Source organism: Grampus griseus (assembly GCF_964374135.1).
Source record: "Grampus griseus genome assembly, chromosome: 11".
Classification (NCBI taxonomy): Eukaryota; Metazoa; Chordata; class Mammalia; order Artiodactyla; family Delphinidae; genus Grampus; species Grampus griseus.
In genome coordinates, this window is record NC_139005.1 from 34885652 (window position 1) to 34894919 (window position 9268).

The following is a 9268-nucleotide window of genomic DNA, read 5'->3' on the forward strand; positions in this document are numbered from 1 at the left end:
ACAAAATGAATAAAATTTGCGTTTATTACCACTCGGTATAAATTATTTATAACTAGAATCTTAGGGATTAAATAGGCTTAATTATCTGTGTCCAGTACCGTTATTGTTCACGTGAAGAAATCTTGTGTGTGTGTATTCATAAAATTACATGTAAGTACATGGAGTATAAACCTTGGGTGCATTAGGCCCTGAAGGCACAGAGATTAATGAATTATCCAAGGTGATACAGATGGGTAGTGGCAGGGCTTTCCTGGTGGCGCAGTGGTTGAGAGTCCGCCTGCCGATATAGGGGACACGGGTTCGTGCCCCGGTCCGCGAAGATCCCACATGCCGCGGAGCGGCTGGGCCCGTGAGCCATGGCCGCTGAGTCTGCACGTCCGGAGCCTGTGCTCCGCAACGGGAGAGGCCACAACAGTGAGAGGCCCGCGTACCGCAAAAACAAAAACAAAAACAAAAACAGATTGGCAGTGGCAGAGCTGACTAAAACCCACCTTTCCTGACTCCCCTTTTAATTCTCCTTTTGTTGTATTTCAAATGTGATTATTTGCAAGAGTACTGAATTATTAAATCATTGTGTTTCTTTAGTGGGGAAGGGCAGGGATTTGGACCTCCTCAAGGAAGATACATTTTTATAGTAATTTATTTTATTTTGTGTATTTCTTGAGTGTCAGCCATGAGAGTATAGAAGAAGACCACTCAGGGTGAACAAGCTATAGGTGTGCCCATGTGGGTGTGGGCCTACCATGATTCTGTTTGTGTCTTTCATGGGGACGACTACAAAGAAGTAAAAGATGATGGGTCTCAATGTCTTTCCATAAACTTTAGGAGCTCTGGGCATTTGTGGATATGGAACTGATATTCAAGATTTCAAGACTTCTCTATGGGCACCCAAGGTTCAACCTACGGGCTTATGTGTATCTTTACTAAGGCGCAAATGTGAGTTGACTTCTGTGAGAGACCAGTTTCAGAAAGATAGTCACTTAGCTATTGTGTGAACCCTGATAACCACACCCACATTAAAACAAGATGTTTATTTTCTTGCTGTTAAATCCCACAGACGAACTCATATGAAGTATTAGAAACTTTGGTTTTGCAGATTCAAGTAAATTCATGATTACTGCTTGTTCAGTAATGATAATATTGTAACATAGGTCAGTTACATGACAAAACTAACTTTAATAATTTTAAAAATGGCTATAACTTAGTATTTATAACATCATTAAAGGTCTAAAGAGCTCTTTAACGTTTTTATTATGTTTTACAAATATTTTATAAAAAAGTTATATGATATAATGGTACTTTGGAAATGAGGGAATCTTTTTTATAAGTTCCCTGGATTTCTCTCTCTTAAATGCAGTAAATCTATTTGGGGACAAGGCATTCATACACAGAGCAACCTATGCATTCACAGAGAAGAACACAAATTAACATAAAATAATATACAAGTAAAATGCCATTAAAACATGCTCTATTTGTAATGATAAAATTCTTTTCCTAGTAATCTTATACTATCGCCTGTTACTACTTCTGTGGCTCCTTCTATGTCTCTAGGCAAATCTAGTGGTTCATAGGATACTAGTTCCTCAGTTTCTATGTTGTGATAGAATGATATGTATCTGGTCTTTTTCTCTATAAGATAAGCAGGATAATGCTATCTTAGTTGTTCCTACAGTACAGTACACAGTAAATTGTTGCTAAAAGAATGAATTAAATATTGTTTGAAGTGGTGATCCATTGAAATTTGAAAATCTTTTTCTCTACAGAGAATTCTATTGTACAAATTGAAACATATAACATACATAAGAGGTACTGAGTAAAAGTCATGGACCCAAAGGGGTTCATGAGTTTCTCCATTAAAATTTTGGTGAAACATTCATATAGGAATTTTTTGGTAAAAATGTGAGGCCTTTCACTAAACCTGTTACCCATGGAAACGAAACTTAAAAAGAAGGAATAGAAAATGTACAAGGATGTACCAGATGTTTTACTATTTTGTTTAATCCTTCCTGTGTTCCATAACTTACATATTATTAGCCAGATATTTTAGACAAGGACATCTGTTTTAGATAGAGTATGTAGCAAAATACTATTTGAACCCAGGCCTGTCTATCCAACTCCAAAACATCTACTATGTTTTCCTTATACTACACATTCACTCAAGGTAAGAGATGAGATGGTCAAGAATATTCTTTTGAGTAAGGCTGAAAACTGTCTCAGACAAAATTGTATGAGTGAGTTTATTTTTAATTTTTGTGTGCTAACAATAAATTAACTGAAACACTTTCCGCATCAGTTCAAATGCTGATTTTCAAGTTTTCCCCTGTTATTGTAGAGAGAAAACACTTTGTGCCAGCTTAGCAGTTTTAAGTGACAAATTGCTTACATTAATATATATATTCTCCCAGCACTAAAACACTAAAAATTACATGCAAAGGTCTAGCATTGCTATTTTCAAAAATAACGACCAATCCATTAGCTAATATCTGTGGATATAAGGGAAACAAGAGGCTCTAGAAAGTTCATTATTACAGGGAGGAACATGCTTCTCAAATTCCTCTCACCAAACCGAGCCCTCCACAGACCTAAGGAAGCTCTCTGGTTAAACAAACCAGCGCTGCTCCCTCCCAAAGAAGAGTGATTTCACTGCAGGAAGAGGCTTGCCAGGGTTCATTCCAGGGAACCCAGGTGTCCAGCTGATTTGTGGTAGCAGGGAGCCTAGCCCTGCTGGTAGAATGCAATAGTATCCATATCGGTGTCGGACTTCACCTTGGCCTGAGGTGAGTGCTGCTTCCAGGGCAACTGCCCCAGTTCTCGCCATGTGACCTGAGATGCTGGCAACTACGTCTCCAAGAAGTGCGCTTTGAATCAGAGGATAAAACCAGCAGGTGAGGTAGGGCCCGTTTCACATGATTTCCCCATCTATGTGCCGTGCTCAGGGGGACTTTGAAATCTGTGACAAGAGGCTAGGGAGATTGGGATGCAGGGGGTGGGGGAAGCTGAGAGGATAAAGCCCCTTGATAGAGTGCATTACAGGCCTCAAATATCTTCAGCCGTCAGGGGTCCAGGTATGTAACTCAAATGACTGCAGTAGGCCATTTTGGGGCAGCTGTTTTGCCAATCAAGAATGTAAGTCCAGCAAAGCCAGTTCTTCAGGTTTTCATGAGAAGCTAGAAATTCATTTTTTTTTAATGTGAAATCTGTTGGTTTTTAAATATTTGCAACTAAGTTAGAGTTTTTTGTTTGTTTGTTTTGCTTTGCTTTTTTGGCCTCGCCGCGCGGCACGTGAGATTTTAGTTCCCCCACCAGGGATGAACCCGCACTCCCTATAGTGGAAGCTCGGAGTCCTAACCACTGGACCTCCAGGGAAGTCCCCAAGTTAGAGCTTTGAAGTAGTGTGAGGTCAAAGAAAATAATTCCACAGGCCAAATTGCCACCACTTTGTAAGCTTTGGTATAAGGCATCTATCTGGGACTCTGGAGGGAAAGGACCTGCCTCATTCCCTCTAAGAGAGATGGATTTCATTGGTCTGGGATGCGTCCCAAGCATCAGATTACCCTAATGTAAAGTTGATGTTGAGCCCTACTCACTTAATAGGTGGCATGAAGTGATGGAATTCCAAGTGCTGCAGGGCCGTATCAACAAGGCTTCCCTGGCTGCCTTTTCTCCTACATTCTCTTATGCAACTTCATCAACAGAGCCATAACTTCAATAATTCCCTCTACCTGTGTTTCTCCAACTTAAATGTGCACAAGAATAACTCAGAAGCTTATTAAAATAGAAATCACTAAACACACTGCAGGAGATTCTGATTCAGTAGATGGGTTCTAGAATTTGCTCTTAACATCCACCTTAGTTTACTGTAACACAGATGGTCTGGAGACCACACTTTAGAAACACTGACTCATGATGGATACTGATGGCTGGCACATCTGTTATTTCAGCCCTAGTTTCTTGCCTAAGTTATAGATCTGTATACACAACTACCTGCTGGAAATCTCCACCATCTTTACCTGGATATCTCAGACTTACTGTCTGAGTCCAAGTGTATTATTTTCTTCCAAAGCCTGCATACAGACATATTTTTTATTTCATTGAAATGCATCATCATCAACTTAGTTTCCCAAGCCAGAAATCTGCATTTGCACCTTTGATGGGTGGGGACTAACATTCAGGGTGTAAGGGGTATATGGTGGGCACCAGCATGCCCACCAAGCAGCTGCTTTCCTATCCAAGCTTTGCCGCGTCTGCTCAGTTATCCTACCTTGGCTTTCTAAGTGTAATCCAGTTCTTCTGGGACAAGACAACAATAATAACAGCTTTATTTATTGAGGTTTACTCTGTTCCAGGCACTCTTCTAAGTGTTTCACATGTATTGATTCAATCTTTTCTTGAAGCCACTGAATTCTCTGTGGCTTTGCCAGCTCCATACCCCCTGAAGCTAAATCTGCTTCCCGTCTTTCCATCTGCTGACTGCGACCTCTGCTTCAAAATAGATAATGTCATCTTTTCCCCACAATCATACCACCCACCTAACTACAGACCTTGGGATCTAGGATCCCTGCTATTATTTTCTACTCATGATTCCAGGGATATGGATGGCTTCCTGAATGAAATCATATTTAACTATGGTATGATAAATCAGGTTGCCACCTACTCTAAAACAATGGAGTGCTAGAGTCAGAAGGGCATTCAGAGATTGTCTAGTCCAATTTCTTTACGTTACACACTTGGAAACCGAGGCTTCGAACCACAAAGTGATTTTCTAAGAGTAAGAGAGAAGTAAGAGAGCTGGGGATCAAACCTCAGTTTTCTGTTTTCATGTCTAATGCTGGGATGCAAACCCTATTCTAGGGGAGCTACCTGATACTGGGGATTTTTGTTGTGTATTTTCTGTATCTGCCTGCATATAGAATAGTGCCTGGAATAGTGCAGTGATTGTGAATATATACACCACAGATGCATCGATCTATGCTTGACTGTCAATACAATGACCAGAAAACCCCTCTGACATGAAGAACTGTGATTACATTGCAGGAATTTTATTATGTTTAATGTAGTATGTGGACTATTTAGCACCTCTAGTAAAAATGCAATGAAGGAAATAGATATAAGATTGTGGCAGCAAGGAGCTAGCTTAATTATTCTGCACAAGTGTCCCTCAAGAGAAACCTGCCCTGGCCACCCTTTCTAAAATTTCCATATCTTTCTCCATGCTCTGATTCTACCTACTTTTATTTATTTATTTATCCTTTTTTTTTTATTGAAGTATAGTGGACTTACAATATTATATTAGTTTCAGGTGTACAGCATAGTGATTCAGTGTTTTTCTGATTATACTCCATTAAAAGTTATTATAAGATAATTCCCTGTGCTATACAATATATTCTTGTTGCTTATCTATTTTATACATAGTAGTTTGTATCTCTTAATTCCATACCCCTAATTTGCCCCTCCCACCTCTACTTACTTTTCTTAATAGCATGTCTCACTACCAGAAATTATATCATTATGCATTTTGTGTTTACTATCTACGCAATCACTAAAATAAACTATATGAGAGCATGGGCTTTGTTTATTATCAACACCGCATCGCTGGAAGTGTCTGACACAGTAGAGCTTCCTGAAAATGATGGTTTTAAGTTTTGGAATGGAAGCTTAAATAACATGCAACACTTCGGCATTCAGAGGGCTAATATACCTCTGCAAATAGAAGCAAAATAAAGACCCGGGGCTGTACAGTGCTGGAGTCGTAATGTGAGAGATTTGGATAACATTACTCAGAGGAATATTTACAAAAAAACACTTTATCATTAAGTAAATGACTTCTCCCATGTGTTTTTTACCCTGTATTGGAGGAGTAACCCAGTACTGTAAGTAAAATCATGACATTTGGACGGGGGATACTTGCTTATTGGTGAATGCAAATGTAATAAGTTGAATAGTGTCCCCCCAAGATTCATCTTCCCTTGGTAACTCAGAACATGATTGTATTTGAAAATAAGTTCTTTATAGATGTAATTAGTTAAGTAAGGATCTTGAGATGAAATCGTGCTGGATTTGCGGTGGGTCCTAAATCCAATGACTGTATCTTTATAAGAAAAAGGAGGGGGAGATTTGGACACAGAGACAGAAGAGAAGGTGACATGAAGACTGGGGTGATGCACATATCAAGCTGAGGGACACCAGGAGCCTCCAGAAGCTGGAAGGGGCAGGAGAGGGCTCTCTCCTATACTCTTTGCGGGGAGAAGGCCCCGATGTCACCTTGACTTCAGACTTCTGACCCCCAGAACTGTCAGTGTCTGTTTTAAGCCACCATTTGTGGTGATTTGTCATAGCAGCCTAGGAAACGAACACAGTGAAGACAGGAGATATTTGCTTACTTGTGGACAGGAGGATGTGGTCCACATATTTTGAAGTTAAGTATTATAATACCTAACTCACTATAAGAAGATAATGCTCTCTGTGAGACTCACCCTTTTTTTTAAATTAATTAATTTTTATTGAAGTATAGTTGATTTACAGTATTATATTAGTTTCACGTGCACTACATAGTGATTCAGTATTTTTGCAGATTATACTCAATTAAAGGTTATTACAAGATTATAATTCCCTGTGCTATAAAGAATATCCTTGTTGCTTATCTATTTTATGTATAGTAGTTTGTGTGTTAATCCCATACCCTTAATTTGTCCTTTCCCCTTCCCTCTCCCCTTTGGTAGCCACAAGTTTGTTTTCTATGTCTGTGAGTCTGTTTCTGTTTTGTATATATATTCATTTGTATTTTTTTTTTGATTCCACATATAAGTGATATCATACAGTATTTGTCTTTCTCTGTCTGACTTATTTCACTAAGTATAATATCTTCTAGGTCCATCCATATTGCTGCGAATTGCAGAATTTCATTCTTTTTTTATGGCTAATATTCCACTGTGTATGTACACTACATCTTCTTAGTCCAATCATCTGTTGATGAACACTAAGTTTGTATCCAAGTCTTGGCTATTATAAATAATGCTGCTATGAACATTGGGGTGCATGTATCTTTTTGAGTTAATGTCTTCATTTTCTTCAGATATATACCCAGGAGTGGAATTACTGGATCATGTGGTAGTAGTTCTATTTTCAGTTTTTTGAGGAACATCCATACTGTTTTCCATAGCGGCTGCACCAACGGTGTACAAGGGTTATTTTTTCTTTGCATCCTCTCCAACAGGTGTTATTTGTAGACTTTTTGGTAATAGCCATTCTTACAGGTGTGAGGTGATGTCTCTTTGTGGTTTTGATTTGCATTTCTCTAACAATTAGCGATGTTGAACATCTTTTCATGTGCCTGTTAGTAATCTCTATGTCTTCTTTAGAAAATGTCTATTCAGGTCTTCTGCTCATTGTTTGCTCAGGTGGTTTATTTTTTTGATATTGAATTGTGTGAGCTGTCTATATATTTTAGATATTAACCCCTTGTCAGTCACATCATTTGCAAATATTTTCTCCCATTCTGTAGGTTGTCTTTTCATTTTGTTAATGGTTTCCTTTGCTGTGTGAAAGCTTTTAAGTTTAATTACGTCCCATTTGTTGATTTTTGCTTTTGTTTCCCTTGCCTTAGGAGACTGATTCAAAAAATGTTGCTACAATCTATGACAAATAATGTTCTGTCTGTGTTTTCTCTTAGGAGTTTCATGGTTTTCATTCTTACATTTAGGTCTTTAAACCATTTTGAGTTTATTTTTGTATATGGTGTGAGGGAATGTTCTAATCTCATTATGTGCCTCTCCAGTTTTTCCAGCACCACTTGAAGAGACTGTCTTTTTTCCATTGTATATTCTCACCTACTTTGTCATAGATAAATTGACAGAGGTGTGTGGGTTTATTTCTGGGCTCTCTATTCTGTTTGCTTGATCTACGTATCTGTTTTTGTGCCAATACTACACTGTTTTGCTACTGTAACTTTGTAGTATATTCTGATGTCTGGGAGGGTTATGCCTCCAGCTTTGCTCTTTTTTCTCAAGATTGCTTTGGCAATTTGAGGTCTTTTGTGGTTCCATATGAATTTTAGGATTATTTGTTCTAGTTCTGTGACAAACATCATGGGTATTTTGATAGGGATTGCGTTAAATCTATGGATTGCTTTGGGCAATATGGCCATTTCAGCAATATTAATTCTTCCAATCCAAGAGCATAGGATATCTTTAGATTTCTTTGTATCATCTTCATTATCTTTCATCAATGTTTGTAGTTTTCAGAGTATAGATCTTTCATATCCTTGGTTAAATTTATTATGATTTTTTTTTTACTTTCTCTTTCTGATATTTCATTATTGGTGTATAGATTTTCAACAGGTTACTGTATATTAATCTCATATCTTGCAACCTTACTGAATTCATTTACTCTAATAGTTTTTGGGTGGAGACTTTAGGGTTCTCTATATAAAGTATCATGTCATCTTTATTTTATTTATTTATTTATATTAACTAGAAATGGAATTTAGTTAAATATTTAAGAAAACAGAATAGAAGGCTACGTAAAAATCCCACATGGTAAAACTTAAAAAAACCACTTATTCCTTTTAACAAAGGTTTAGGCGTATTATTTAGAGTTTCACTTGTCTTCAGTAATATTAATAGCATGTAACATAATATTGGATGTTGTATCTGCTATTTCACAGGTAATATTCTATGCCACTTAACACATTTTGACTCATTTATTCCCAACAAATCTATATCCTAGATACCATTATTATCTTCATTTTACAAATGAGTAAACAGAAACACAAAGATGAGTGAATTGACCAGGGTTAAATGACGATCATATCATCTTAAAACAGTGACACTTTTCCCTGTCACTATTTGCAGAGACATCTTTTTTTTTTTTTGCGGTACGCGGACCTTTCACTGTTGTGGCCTCTCCCGTTGTGGAGCACAGGGTCCGGACGCGCAGGCTCTGTGGCCACGGCTCACGGGCCCAGCCGCTCCGCGGCATGTGGGATCTTCCCGGACCGGGGCACGAACCCGCGTCCCCTGCATCGGCATGTGGACTCTCAACCACTGCGCCACCAGCGAAGCCCAGAGACATCATTTTAATTACTTTCTAAAATTTGGAAGAGTGAGTGAGCCAGGCTTCTGGGTTAAGCAGTTCTGATGGAGGAGGGGGCCCCAGGCACTGAGAAAAAGGCTTTTGAAGCCCCTTTTTATTTTTTCATAAATTGAAAAAGTGGAGGATGGGGAAGATGGCTCCTCCTAACCCTTAGGGGAGGCAGGGAGAACAGCCCTTC